The sequence below is a fragment of the Pipra filicauda genome, unplaced genomic scaffold, assembly GCF_003945595.2.
Source record: "Pipra filicauda isolate LSUMZ 115617 unplaced genomic scaffold, ASM394559v2 scaffold25_size4600443_pilon, whole genome shotgun sequence".
In the NCBI taxonomy this organism is placed as follows: domain Eukaryota; kingdom Metazoa; phylum Chordata; class Aves; order Passeriformes; family Pipridae; genus Pipra; species Pipra filicauda.
The window spans coordinates 2,606,538-2,621,303 of NW_024104376.1; positions in this window are offsets into that span (position 1 = coordinate 2,606,538).

A 14,766-nucleotide genomic window follows, 5' to 3' on the forward strand; every position below is an offset into this window, starting at 1 on the left:
AACTTTTTTTCAGAGAAAATTACCAAGATAGAAAGTGGAATCCTTGTGAGTCCAGGAGGGAAAAAGAACACGAATAGCTAAAAATGGCTGGGGCTATTGGGGCACCATGAGCTCAGGTCCACAGCACTAAAATCATAGCAACAGGTGATTTAAACTGATTATTTGAATAGTGTTAATTAGCACTATAACAAAAAACTTTTTTTTTCCACTGAGGATCATAATAGAATTTTTTCCATTAGTAAAATATGCCTTTTCCATATTTCTTCAGTTTATTACATTCCTTACTGCCTTTTAATGCACATCAGATTAATAGCAAGGAAGATTTCAAATGCAACTTGATTCATTTTAGCATGTTCTCTCTTGATCAGCCTGGTTACTTGGGAACTGCATTCCTCAAACTCTTTCCTGCTGTGCTGGTCATTCAGCATAACCCCAGAACCAGGATAAATCCTGGACTGCAATTTCTGTCAGACTCATCACCCCACTTGTAGTTGCAGACACTCCAGTTGGGCTTTTGAGCCCTTTAGTTGGGCGTCATGTTGTTAGTGTCAAATTTTTGAACTTGTTCTTCAGTTCCAGTTGGCTCCAGTTTAGGTGTGTAGATAAGGTTGAGGGTTTTCTGATTCAGTTTATCTGTTTGCAAAATGAATATAATGCTAATTAATTAATCATGAAAAAAATCTTATTCTGTACAGAGATACTTTTTTTTTACCTCCTTAAAGGATTTCAGAACCTCTTGAAAATGTCGCAAATAGTTCCCAGAGGTCTCTTTATCTCTCGCTGAAGTACAGCCAGCTCTGGAGTGATCTGTGGCAAATATTTAACATTCCAGAGCAACAGTTTAGGCTAGGAAGTGAAAAGGAAAGCCTTGTTCAGTTGAAACTAGAGGGAGATTTCAGATAGGCAGGAAGTAGGTACCTCAGTTGTGCTTTGATTAATTACAGCTACCTCCCTGGGGTAGTCATAAGCTTGGTCACATTTTATAAACAGTCATAAGAGGAAAGGAACTATAGAAAGCGAATTTCAGAATCATCCTTCACAAACATGAATGAGTTAAACACCATCTGATAAGAAGGCAGTGTTTTGGGTTTTATTTTCAAAACATCCCATGTGTAAATGAATGTTCAACCTCTTGAGCAAGTGGCCATGTACATAATGAGCTGTTTACTCAAGATACTTCCATCAAACACAATCAGGTTGCCTAACTACGTTTGCAAGACCCCCCATTGCAACAGGTACTGACTGCAAAGGCCTCGAACAAAAGTCTAAGGAGGGATTAAAGCTAAATGTGACATGGATAGATAGTGAACATTGACGTACAGAAATGTTATCTCTGGGAAAACAGGGATGGTGACAGGTGGGCTGCTGGAAAATAAAACCTGACAGGGACCATCAAGTGTCATACTGGAGGGAAAACATGCCAGTCAGGAGAGAGGTGAGCGAGGGGAAAGGTTTAATGGGAGATTTTGCCCTTTTCTGCAGCTGATTAGATCCAGTGCAGAGCCTGGAGCAGTTTGATTTGATTTGACTGCTCAAGGTAGCCTGGCCTGGAAGTGCACATGTTCTGCAAGAGCATGCATCATTTATTTTTAAGACTATATCTGATAAATGAGACCCATAATATAATGTACTAGTTTATCTCAACAGCGCCATAAAGCAGAGCAGTAATCAGGAAAAGATTCATAACAAAATGCCAGGACATAGAGTTATTATTCTGAAACCAATTGCTCTCTAGTACAAAGTTGAAGATACCTGCAATATTAAAATTCTTGGTCTTTCCAGGTTTTGGCACAGGAACCACCAGTTTCTTCTAGTCAGACACTATTCTTCAAGCACTGACATTTAAAGGTGGGAATTGTGAAAATGTTATTCAAATTTGCCCATACATTAGTAGGTCAATGTCCTCTGTCTTATGCCAGACAGGAGAGCCAACTCTTGAATCAGAGACCTGGAGCTGGGACAAGAGTCTCATAGGCCTGGCCAATCCTGAGGTTCCAGTTTGAAGCTCTGAATACAAATTCCTGAATACTTTCCATGTGGACTCTTCCACGAAGCAAGCATCCTTGGGCAGAATTGACTGGTTATACATTTAAAATGGGGAACAGAGGAGAGGAGAAGAAAAAGGTGGAAGGATGTCCATTTTCCAGACCCTAGAAAACTCTGGAAAAACTATCAAACAAACTGTTTGCAAACCCAACATGGATTTATTAAAAGCAAGTCATGTAAACCATATCTTTCCTTTTACAGCAGGGGTTTAGGGGATAGGGAGAAGGTAAGGATCTTCCATCTTGATATTTGTCTTGATGTAGTCCCACAAAACAGACAAATATCCTCTAGAATAAGTCACTATGTATTAGTGACTTTTGGCTTGTACTTGGAAATTACATTATTAGTTTAACTATGAATTAATCACCATCTGTATGGAAAACTGTAGCCAGAGAAGTTCTGCAGGGATCTGCCCTGGGTCACCCTCTTCTATAACAATCTGGATGATGACAAAGCTGTGTGTATGCTAGAAGCCAGGGTCAGAATTCAAAATGCTTGTGACAAGTTGCAAGAAATAGGCTGAAAAAGGAAGGGTTCAGTGGTGCAGGTGCAAAATGCTACATCTGAGCAGAAATAGAGCAACTAGACCAATTTGAGACAGGGAACAATTGTTTAGCTGGCAGTTCTCTTTCGAGAAGACTCTAGGGTTATAGTAGATCACATGCTGAACATGAATCAGCTGTGTCATGGGATTGCAAAAAAGGCAGACATTGTATTGGGTTCTGGTAAGAGGAATGCAGCTTGCGAGACAGATGAAGTCATCCTTCTGCTCTACTTATCATTGGTGAGGCCTTGGCTGTGGTATTATGTTGAGTCTGGGGCACTTCAGTAAAGATGTGGGTCAGCTGTGGAGAGGCCAGAGGGGGGGAAATAGGAATGATCAGAGATCTGAAAAGAGTTAAGTTGTCATGCCGAAACTGAAAAAAATGTGGTCAACCTAGAGAAGATTGAAGGGGAGCACAAGAACATTCTTCAAACACAGAAACAGTACTTAATTTTTTTCAAATGTATAGTGCACTGTAAGAGTGGCTTAAATTTCATTAGAAGAGATTCAAGTTTGTCACTGGAAAAAACAACCAACCAACCTAATGACCTAAGATAATGGAACACTAGAATCAATAGCAGAGCTTGAAGGACAAGCTAGACAAACAGGACAGGAATTACATAGGTGCCATTTATTGTTTTTAAAGGGTCTTGTTTTGAAACAAGAAGACAATTTTTAGACATCTTTCTGCTTCAGTTTACTTGAGGTTCATGGGACAGCATATTTTAGGTAATTCAGTATCACAGCATGGCTGAGGCTGGAAGGGGCCTCTCGAGGTGGCCTAGCCCAACCCACTGCTCAAAATGGGAACGACTAGGAATGGTGGCTCAGTGCCATGCCCGGTCAGGTTTTGAATGTCTCCAGATATTTAGACTCCACAATGTCTCTGTGCAACTTGATCCACGGTTTGACCACACTTTTTTATTTTCAATTTATTGGAATTTACTGTATTGCCTCTTGTGCTGTCACTGGATACCACTGAGAAGAGTTTGGCTCCATCTTCTTAACTCCACTCATCTGGTATTTATTTACATGGATAAGATGCTTCTGAGCCTTCTCTTCTCCTGGCTGAACAGACTCAGTTCTGTCAGTGTCTCCTCATATGGCAGATGTTCCAATCCCGTAATCAACCTCATGACCTTTCTCTGGATTCACTTCAGTGTGGCCAGTGTTCCCAGCACTGGACACAACACTCCAGATGTGTCCCATCAGAGTCGAGCAGAGGGATAGGATCAACTCCTTATAATGCTCCATTATCCAGGTCATCAATGAAATCTTGGAGTTTTGGCTGCAGTATCAACCCCTGGGGTATACCACTAATGACTGGCCTTCCAGCTGGGTTTGTGACAGTGATCACAACCTATTAAACCCAACAATTTAGCAATCTCTCAGTCCATCTCACTGTTCAGTTGTTTAATATGTACTTCATCAGTTAATCTATAAGGATTTTATAGGACACAGTATCAAGAACCTTGCTAAAGTGAAGATAAACAACATCCACTACTATCCCTTCAACCACCAAGCCAGGTGTCTCATCACAGAATTCTACTGGGTTTCTTAAACACAATTTCTTGTTCATAAATCCATGCTGAATACTTCTAGTCATCTTCTTGTCCTTCAGATGTTTGGTAACGGTTTCCAGGATTATTTGCTCTATCGCCTCCCCAGGGATAGAAGTGAGGCCTTACTAGTTTGTAGTATCCCAGTTCCTCCTTCTTGCTCTTGTTGAAGATAGTAATGACATTTACTTTCTTCCAGTCCACAGGAACTTGCCTGTTTGCCCTGACCTTTTAAAGATAACTGAAAGTGGCCTCACAATGACATTGGCTAGCTCCCTCAGCACTCATGGATGCATCTCATCAGGTTCCATGGATGCATCTCATCAGGTTCCATGGACTTGTGCATGTTCACTTCAAATTTCCTAACATGTTCCTCACCCATCAATGGTAAATCTTTCATGCACCAGACCTTCCCTCTGATCTCAGGGCCCTTGGATTCCTGAAGGCATGTCTCAGCAGTAAAAAGTGAGATGAAGTGGGCATCGAGTACCTTGGCCTTTTCCATGCCATTTTTATCAGGTCTCCTGCCCCATTCAGACCAGGTCTGCATTTTCCCTAATTTTCCTTTTGCTGCTGATATACCCACAGAAACCCTGAAGTCCAGGTTGTGATCTTGCTTTTTACCTTGTTCTCTCCTATCAGGATCCTGTACTTTGCCATTTTGCATTCACTGCAGTCAAGACTGCCCTGACCTTCATATCCCAGATCAGCCTTTCCTTGTTTGCAAGCATGAAGTCTGTCACTATATAAAGGTGTGTCAGTGTGTGGGGAAGCAGGACATTGCCACGTGGAAGAAGTCAGCAGTCAGTTTAATTGACTGAATGTGGTCTGAAAAAAATAGAGAATTAGGTTATGGATCTCCTTATTTCAGCCCATCTGTCTATCCCATGCCTCTGCCACAACATCCAGACAGGAGTTATCTCTGAATTAATTCTTCCATGCAGCAGAAAAGCAGGCAAGGTTGGGCAGATACTGTGCTAGACTTTTGAGTTCAGTCCACTATAGTCAATCTGACTCACCTTTCCCAAATTCCTCTACTTTGAATAGGCAAAGGGAATCATCAGAAACTTCTGCCGGGGCTGCGAGGGGAGGTAATGTCTGGTGAAATTATGAGGATGGGGATTGGAGAAGACATGAATAAGAGAAAACAGGCAAAAAAAGGTAAAAAGAAAAAAAAAAAAGAAAAAAGCTGGACAAGAAAACTTTTCTTTGTGTAGAACACTGGAATCCAGAAGGATGATTCAAGTCATACCTCCACCACTGACCTATAATATACCCTTAGTTAAATCCTGTTGTATCTTTGGACTGTTCTACCCCATCCCTTCAGCTGCAGGAGTGTTGAGGGCAGGAGAGGAAAGAGGAAGGTTTTGTCCAAGGAAGATCTATCTGTGCCTCCATGGTGCCAAGCCTGCACACAGTAGGCACGTGTCTCCTGCTGTGTGAGGTCAGGAGTTATGTGGCTCTGTATCTCTTCCCTCTCTGCCTCAACCTGATGCATAAGCTCATCAGCTGCCAGAACTTTTCCTCATTCTTGTAAAAGGGTTGTGACCTCAGGCCCCAGTGATGATCTGTCTGAGCATTGGATTAATAAGACCAGCTTTGGTCCTTATTCTCCATGCCTGGGAATGGACTGAGTTCAGTGCTGTGGTGGCCCTTCTTTTCCTGGCTTAGAAGAGAGGGAGGATATTTGGGTGGCTGAAAATGAGTGAGGTGAGTTGGAGGATATGGAGGTGAGTTTGCCAGGAAAATACAATATGTTAGTTTATTTTCCTGCTTCTGGGGAAATATTTTCTTTTCTGTTAGGGTAGATAGGAGAGGTTATTCCTGTGCATTGATAGCTGTACTTTACATAAACTTGTCAAGTGTTTGAGTGGGTTGCTCTGAGGTGTAGCCACAGGAATAATAATAGAAAAAAGAAGTCAGAATTCCCTTGTTCTGCAAATAAAACATACAAAATGAAACCTGAACAAGATATAAGGGAGAGGAGGATGGGCAAAATTATCACCCTCCATGGTCAAATGGCACAGCCCCAAGAAGGGATGTGGTTTACACTTGCACAAACAGGCATTACCTTTTGCCCTTGCTAAAAGTGACTCAGCTGCAAATATCCTCTGCAATTGATTGTTACTCTGGAAAAACAAATGATTCGAACTTTGTAGAAAGGCATGTGCAAGGCACCAGAGTCTGACAACAGGATACAAGAGAGATCAGCACTCTGCTTGCAAAAAAGGTCTTTCTAAAGACCACAACAGCCTTTGAAACACACTGTAAGGCACAGAGTAGACCTACAGGCAGGCAAATAAAACCTGGCTCTCCCCAAAGTTAATGAAAGTATTGCCACTGGCTAACTTCCTGGGGAACAGGCTGGGAACTGTACTAAAGCCTCTAGACTGGGATTATATGCTCTGCAGCAGTACTACCTGGCCTTGGCATGTGAATAAACAGCAGGAACAAGCTTCTATGCAATAAGCAGTGGAGAAATATTTACCTCCCTGAAAAGTCAATATTTTAGCACAAACACATTGGGAGAGTTTATGAAGGCAGTTTGTTTGTAAGCAAACTTCAAAGCTTTTTATGGGTTAGTTTTTTAGCTACTATTATTTACATTTTTTAATGGCAAACCAGTTCCCAGAAGACTGAATGGGATGAGTTTATGGCTCCAGCAAACCGAGGGAGTGACACACAGCACTTCAGTGCAGGCTGTGCAGTGGGAGTGAGCACGTTAGGGTGCCAGGTCAAGCTGTTTTCCAAGGAGACATTCAAAGAGATGTCCTCATCCTCATCCTGGGATTCCGGCTTCTGCTAAGTGACATGATGTGCAAATACCTCGCTGATTAAAGAGAGCTTTCCAGTGCTCCCTGCTTCTGAAAACTGTGCATATTGATTCAAAGTTTAGTTTGCTTTTTTTTTTAATCCAGTCCAATTCCATCCTTCATTCTATACCAATAAAAGAATACTTTTTGGTATCCTGAGAGCTATTTTATGTTTCCTAATTCTTCTGTCAAACAAATGAGACTCAAGAAAGGTGACCTTGGACACATAAGGAATGAGGCCAGGCCACCCAACTTTAGTAGTGAGTGTTGCTTTAGTTGATAGAGATGTTACTCTAAATTATCCATAGCTCTGCCTCTGAGTTTAGGGAATAATTCAGCATTATTACCTCTTTCCATTCCCAGTACAGGGAGCTGAGGTAACCATTTTCCCAGCTTAGCAAAGTAACAAAAGCTGAGTGATGAAGTGTCCATCCTGAAGTTACTTGGCAAGCCAAAGACTGCAGCCTTATTCCTCAGCCTCCTTCGTGTCTTACTGTGCAGAATCCCTGCTTAGCTCTGTAAAACTGCTTAGAGACAAACATTAAGTGCCTCTTCCTCTGATTTCCTTACCAAAACCTCTCACTGTAATCTTGAAATGCAGTAAGAAAATGGATACAGACGTATGCTTCATATAAAACCCTGTGGCTCTAAATAAATAGTTTAAATAAAAGATGAAGTGCAAAACTGAAAGGTCATGGAGAGATCATTAACCACATGGAACTGTAGAGTCTGCGATTTTTCTCCTACCTCACAAATTATTTGTTTCCTGCTTTGACGACTTAAAGTGTAAATGCGATATTAGTATGACCTTCCTGAGCACCTCTGTCCCATAGATTCTAGAGAAAAAATATGCTGTGACTTGCACTGCTTTGCTGCATATGAAAAGAAGATCTGTTTCTCACATGTAGTGCTTCAGAGCTGCACCACTAAAGCTGTCCTGGTAACTCTGAGAAAATCCCAGCTGTATAGCTGTAGCTGTTGCTGTATCCTGTGCTGTAGATGGCTAACATGACAAAGAAGCCAGGGTTTCCTGGAGTATCTCAGTGGTTAGGATACTGGCAGATGACTCAGACACAGAGGGGTTTAATTTTGCTTCTATTCAGTGACCTTGCATAAATCATTTCCCACCCTCTGAAAGTGCTTTGAAAATGATGGCTGACAAGTGGTATATAAGAGCTTGGTGTTTTAGCAGGGCCTGGTAGTCATTTCAACACAGCCATTTTGTAATGAGAGAGACAATGGTTTATACTGGTGCCAATGTATTTCATTAGGGCTCTCCAGTGCTATGTGTTTCCCAGTGGTACAGCTCACTGCTGTGCCACGAACACCTCTTCTCTCTTTCCCACTGCCCTGAGCTCTCCATGCCTGTGTTGCTTCGTGAGAGCTTTAAAGGAAAGCTAATATGACTGGTGGACAAACAATTTTTTGGTTCCCCTGGCCAAAGGAAAATGTGAAGCCTGGGAGGATGACAGGCAGACAGAGAAATGAAGATGGAGTTCAGGAGAAAGCTTTCTGACAATGAGATTTGAAGCAAAAACCTCATGCAACAGGGACTCAAAACACATGGAAATTCTATGCCTGCTTTTGAGAGCTGAATCAATGGGAACTCTTCTTGGGAGCGGAGTGGAAAAGAAGCACTCGCCATTCAAAGGAGTCTCTACATCTGGGGCAATGGATGCTTTAGTCAATGTCTACTCCTTACCCAAGCTTACCTCTGTGCAAAGAAAATCCAGTATCTTACACTTTCTTCAGCTACTTCAGGTTTTGATTGTTTCTGGATACTTTTGACCTTTTGATTGCCATGAACTAGGTGTCCATGACTGTACTCAGGACAAGAGACAGCTCAAGCTTTTACACTGAGAATCAGATGGAGTATAGGCGAGATGTATACTTCACTTTTTGTCACACTGTCTCACACGTGGGAATATTTTCACAGTAAACTGTCCAGATGTTTCTTAATCTGTATCCTTTCCTGTCACCCTTCCTGTTCTTCTTGGTCATCTCTTTTTCTTCTGCAATCCCGAGAGGTTTTGGGTTTTGTTTTTATTTTAGGTTTTTTTTTTTTTTTTTTTTTTTTTTTGTAACAAGGGGGTTTGCTTGCAGAAGTCCAGTTGTGGGATAGAAAAACATGACCTCTGAATGGTTTTGCCTATATGGCACTATTGCATTGAGTGTTGGCTGACTATAGAAAACACAGATCAATTAATTACCGATGGAAAGTTGCTCCACACTCTAGAAGAAAGGGTAATTTTTCCAGTAAAAGCTGTCTATGTGCAAATCACCACCTCTGTTGGCATTAAAGATCAAACTGAATGCGTACAGGGGACATGTCTGTCAAGGACATCTCTCTGTCTCAGTATCAGGAGACAGAGAGCTGAGTAAGAAGAACATTGACCTGCTTCATCTCTTGTCTCTCTGGAGAGCAAGCAAATATGCATTTTGGAGCTATATTACATCAATGTCCTTAACTAGCACCACATTGCTAGAAAGGACAGGAAACACTAGAGAAGAGCTTTTTAACCTATGCCCTACCTGCCTCTTTCACACCTGAATGCTTTCTGCTGTTGCTCATTGTTTCAGGCAGGTTCCTGAGATCCATGGGCTATGTTTTTTATGCTGCTGCCTGATTAAGCACTCCGAGAAGCTGTGATCTAATATTGTAAATTGTTTTGAAACACTGCACTTGGAAAGGCACTCAGCCTGATGTGATGGCCCTAAGAATCTCTTTTCAGTGTTTGCATTTCAACTCAATGCTTTGCTCTGACTGCATCTCTGTGAGTGCTCCTTTTCATGACACCTGGAGGTCTAACAGGTATCTCAGGGTTACAGCTAAAGGATCTTCTGGTGTATTGTGTATATGTGCTACATTCTTGTTTTTCTAAAAACCCCATGTGTCTCTTTGCATCCTCTACCATGTAGCCCTGAAAAGGAAATTTTGACTCAGCGAGGTATAAGTTTTATTTACCCTACTGGGGAGACAACACTTGTGTTGAGCACCTTGAGTTTTGAAATCCCATTTTCAGGATGAAGAATTAGGAAGAATTCCGGGATGAGAAAGCGAAGAAATGATTTGGCAACCTCAGCAGGACTGCAGTGAGACTCCAGTAGGCATTAGATTATTGTCACCTACTGTGATAAGGGACCCAAATATGGCTTATGTACTGCATTTTATTGTATGAGATGACCCAGGTATGTAGGCTTGTTTTTCAATTCCATTTTGCACACCTGCCTTGTTGCGATTGTGAAGCTGAGCAGTATCCCTTAAGATTTGATTTCTATAAAGCAGTTTGAGTTTCCTTCAGCATGCATGACAAACTTTATGGCAAGAACTTTCTGAAGGCCTTGGTTTAGTCCTCCTGCACATGCAAATTATATTCCACCCCAGTCCCAGCAAATGGGAATTCTGAGAGAGTGCAGTCCAAAAGCCCTGTTTTCCAGTGGGCCAAGTGCACAGAGCTCTATAGATTTCAGCTGGATTTCAGATGTCTTGTAAAAGAACAAATCCTATCCAACCTGCAGTGCTCAAGCTAAACTTTCACACCAGTGTAATTCTATGGATATGCAACAGCACAGGCTTGAGTTAATATGGGAGTGAACAGGAATTTGCAGAGTTCTTGTGTCGAAAGTGCCCCTGTCCTGATGGCCTGAGCCTGTGGGTGACCCTGTGTGCTCCTCACAGTAGGGAGCTGCTCCTGCACTGAACACAGTCATAGGTTTAATGGATCTATCAGCAGTTGTAGTTATTTTGCCAATATAGGAAAGAGTCTCATCATTTCGCCCTACAGATTTTACTTGGAAAGTTTTTTAAGAGCAGCTGTGACTGAAAGGAACCCTTTTCACTATCCAGATCCCCAGGTTTCTTCTCTGTCTCTTTGTGGTTGTGTGGTGGACACGTAAGGTCTGTGCTGGGAAAATCCCCAAGACATGAGGGACAAGGGCCCAAGATATGAACCACAGCTCAGTGGATGAGGTCTGGCAGGTTCCTTATGTGTGACTGGGCTAAACCTCATGTGCTTATGTGTGCTCTGAGCCATCCTTCAAGTGATCCACACGAGGGTGATACAGAAGTGACACTCTTGGCTGTGAATGCAGCAAAAAGTGCAGAGCTGGGCCTAGGTAGAAGTGGAGAAAGGATTGGACAGCACTGGGCTCAGTTTAAAAGTAAAGTAAAACACCAACTTGGCAAAAAAAAAAAAAAATCTGCACAGATTTGTCTCCTTTTTTTTTCGTTGAGTTTGCACATTTCACTTCTACAGGGAGAATAACAGCTGCAATCTTTCCTCATCACAATTGCAAAGAAATGATCATCCCCTTTTGCTGCATTTCCTAACTCCCCCAGTTCCTCTTTCAGGTTTATGCCTTTTCTGCATGAAGTTCTCTTGGCGGCATGGAAATTAATTGAAATGAGTGTGACTAAGAGGGGAAGACCCAATAATGTCAGGATTTCAGTAGTAGCTCCTGAGTTGCGTAAGTACTATTTTTACAGCGATTGCAGATTGCAGACAATCTCATGAATCATTGCAAATGTACACAGCTAAACACAGGCTGTTTCTTCCCAAAGGCTGGGCCTGAGTGGTTAAATCTTGTACATCCATGGTGCCTGGGTGCTAATAATAACCACTGTCTTTAGACAGCACGGTGAGCTGGTGTCACTCACAAACATGATGGGGCCTGATCTACAGAGGTGTAGTGAAACCACAGCATTTATTGAAGCAAATCTCCTGCAAGTAATAACCAATTCCTGTAGCCTCCTTGGACTTCCTGCAAAAACCTCACCCCCACAAACCATTAAAAATGTCCTTGCCAGGAGTCTAGAGGCAAAAACATGTCTAAATCCCCACATGCTGTATTGCTCTTTTCCTTCTTTGTCTGTACATTACTTAAGTGTCTTCCATTTGCCTTCAAGGTTAGCTATAACTCTTACAGGTTCCTATTTGAGGCAACTTCTGTACTCCAACTGCTGTTTGTCCAATTTTCCAGGGGAGGCATTTGAACTTTCTTACATCTGCATGCCTTGCCAAGTGTACCGGGAAATTCTTGCTGAACTGAGAGTGGCACATTGTTCAGTGCCCATCTGCAGAATCATCAGCTAGACTGTTTCTTTAGGAAGAATTAAAAGAGGAAAAGGGAGAGAAAAAGCTACTGTCTTTGCTAAGACTACCGTTTTTAATAAGGCAGTAATCCTTATTAAATTCCTCTATAATCTTTATTGGTATTACCACTTGCTTCCCTCTGCTCTGCACTCCTTTTTTCCTTCTTTCAATATGAGCAAGCTGGGATTTTTACCCTGGTGTGCTTCTTTATTCATGCTGACCTTGAGATGGCATATTTTATTTTGGGAGAGGCAATATTAATCAGTGTGGCTGCATGAGTATCTCTAATGCCTCATGGAGAAGGCTTCCTGTGCTTCCAGTCTCAGCTCCTCCCGCGCCTCTTGGCCCCGTGGCCGCATTACATTACCCTTACCTACTGTGCCATAGTCTCCGTGCTGTCTGCACTGACAGGATGCATCACGGCAATTTGATGACTGCAGTGCATTACGGACACAGACTCCAGTCAGGGAGTCTAGCTCATGCAGCAAGAAGCAGGCATGAAGCTAGTAAATGATGGGGACTGGGAAGCAGAAATGACATTAGCTGGGAGAGACAGGTACTGAGATGGATGAGAGACTCACCGACATGCAAAGGCTATGCTTGGTCCCTTCCATATTACTGTAAGGCTTGTTGCAGGTATTAATGGGGTCAGGGAACCATAAAACACAGGGTCAGAAGAGACTTTGTCTCCATTCCCCAACTAAAAGGTGGGAATCAGTGACTCAGTGGCAAGGGACGAAGGAATGTCATTCTTGAGCCATTTATGTGATTACCAGGCTGTAGCTCAGTGAATGAGATTGCTTGCAGTTGGTTTTACAACTTCGCTGTCCTCCTCCGGGCATTTGTGAAGCATAAGGGTGTATGCTCAGAACATTGCAGACTGAGAACCTGTTTCCACTGAGATGCATATTTACAGTTTGCTGCTGCTCTTAGGCCACATTGGTTTCCTGTTTTCATTTGGCAGGTCTGGCTTCAGAAGGCCAAGTGTGCTGCTCCTCTTTCACTATCTATTTGCCCTTGTGTTGAAGAGCAGCAGAAGGACAGACTCTGAAGATCCTTAAATCTAAAGGTTAAAGTAGGTTGCTTCTTCTAACCCTATTATTAGGATTAACAGAGAAAGTTGCCCATAAATCATGACAGATTGTTTTTATCTTTCTACAGAAGATGTATAGCTGTAGTTATAGAGTTTAAGAGGTTGTGAAGCTACTGCAAGCATGCTTTCCCAGCCAGAAGCAAAAGCTGCTTGAATGTAAATTGGAGTAGGATACTTTATTACCCTAATAATACATCTATTTGTGAAAACACTGTACAGCAGTGTTGTAAAATATTCTGCTTTTAAGAAGAACATGCATAGCCACAGGGAACACAAAATATTTTAAATCTATGCATGAGATAGAAATATGATAACAACAATGCAATGGAGATGTGCATGTACATTTACTATGATATGTAACTGTGCTAGTTTCAAAGCAGTGGAGATGCAGTGAACAAAAAATGGGCTTGTGGGATAGAGGGCTGGGAGTCTGGCACTCTCTCAGCATTGATATATATTGATGCAGTGTCTGATATGATATGTACATTCAATAAAATTTCTCCATCTGTGAGACTTCTGCTCCCCTCTGATCGTCTGCATGTTTGCTTGAATAATTTTAATTTCTGTAATTTTGAAGAAACACCAGGTTTTTTAAATTCCTTGAAATGAGAGGTTGTAAATTTTTCCTCCAATCATTTCTTCTATGTCTTGCTACCTCTGAAAGCTGGGCAATATGTTACATAAAGGCTGCTGAGAAACGGGGTGGAAAAATGTGAGTGTTGTCTCAGTGCTTTTAGAGATGTCTCAAATGCCCAGTAAACAAGGTTAATGCAATTACTGCTCTAATGAATCTCCAAAATACTAAAGATGGTGATGTGAGAAATGATAGACCTTAACTGTCACGTGCCTCAACATTCAGGGTGTATTCCTTCTTGGATTCTTCATAAATGAGCTAATTAGCTACCCTTTATCTTAATCGTACTTAATACTAATTATAGCAACCTGGACCATGTAGGGACTAGGGATTTGCCATAGGAACTACACAGGGACAAAACCATGGAACCCAAAAATTAGCAGTGTAATTAAAAACAATCTACTCCCTCTTCCTCCACCGAAACAGCCCATCAGAACCACAGCCTGGGGAGGAAACTGGGGCTGAGAGGGGCTGGCTGAAGCTGAGTGCTCCTGGGGGTAGATGGGAGCTTGTGGCCCTTCAAGGGCCCTGTCAGAGCCGGGATGGTTTTATACTGGAGCTGGGATGGTTCGCTGGGATTAAAACCTTAAAAATGCTGTCGGGGGTCACTGTAGAGAGCAGTCCACCAGTGCCCATGCTGGGGGTGAGCGGGGTGCTGCCGCAGTGCAGGGCAGGTGCTGGTTGGGAGGGAGAGCTGTCTGGCACAGTGTGAGTCACCAGCACTCGCCCTTTGTTGTCCCGCCTGGGCGCGGGCCAAGGCACTCAACCACTTTCTCTGAGGTGATCTGATGAGATCGCAGCGCAAGGAGGGCAGGTCACCTGCCAGCAGCTGGAGATTTCGGTTTCTGCAGATGCTGGTCCCAGTCCTGCTCCTCAGGGCAGGTGGCTGCTTGGCCCCAGTGGCTGTGTCACCATCCCACATGTGCCATCAGCACAGGGGCCTGTCAAGTCTGTGGGCCAAGTGCCAGCCACCACCCCAGCCCT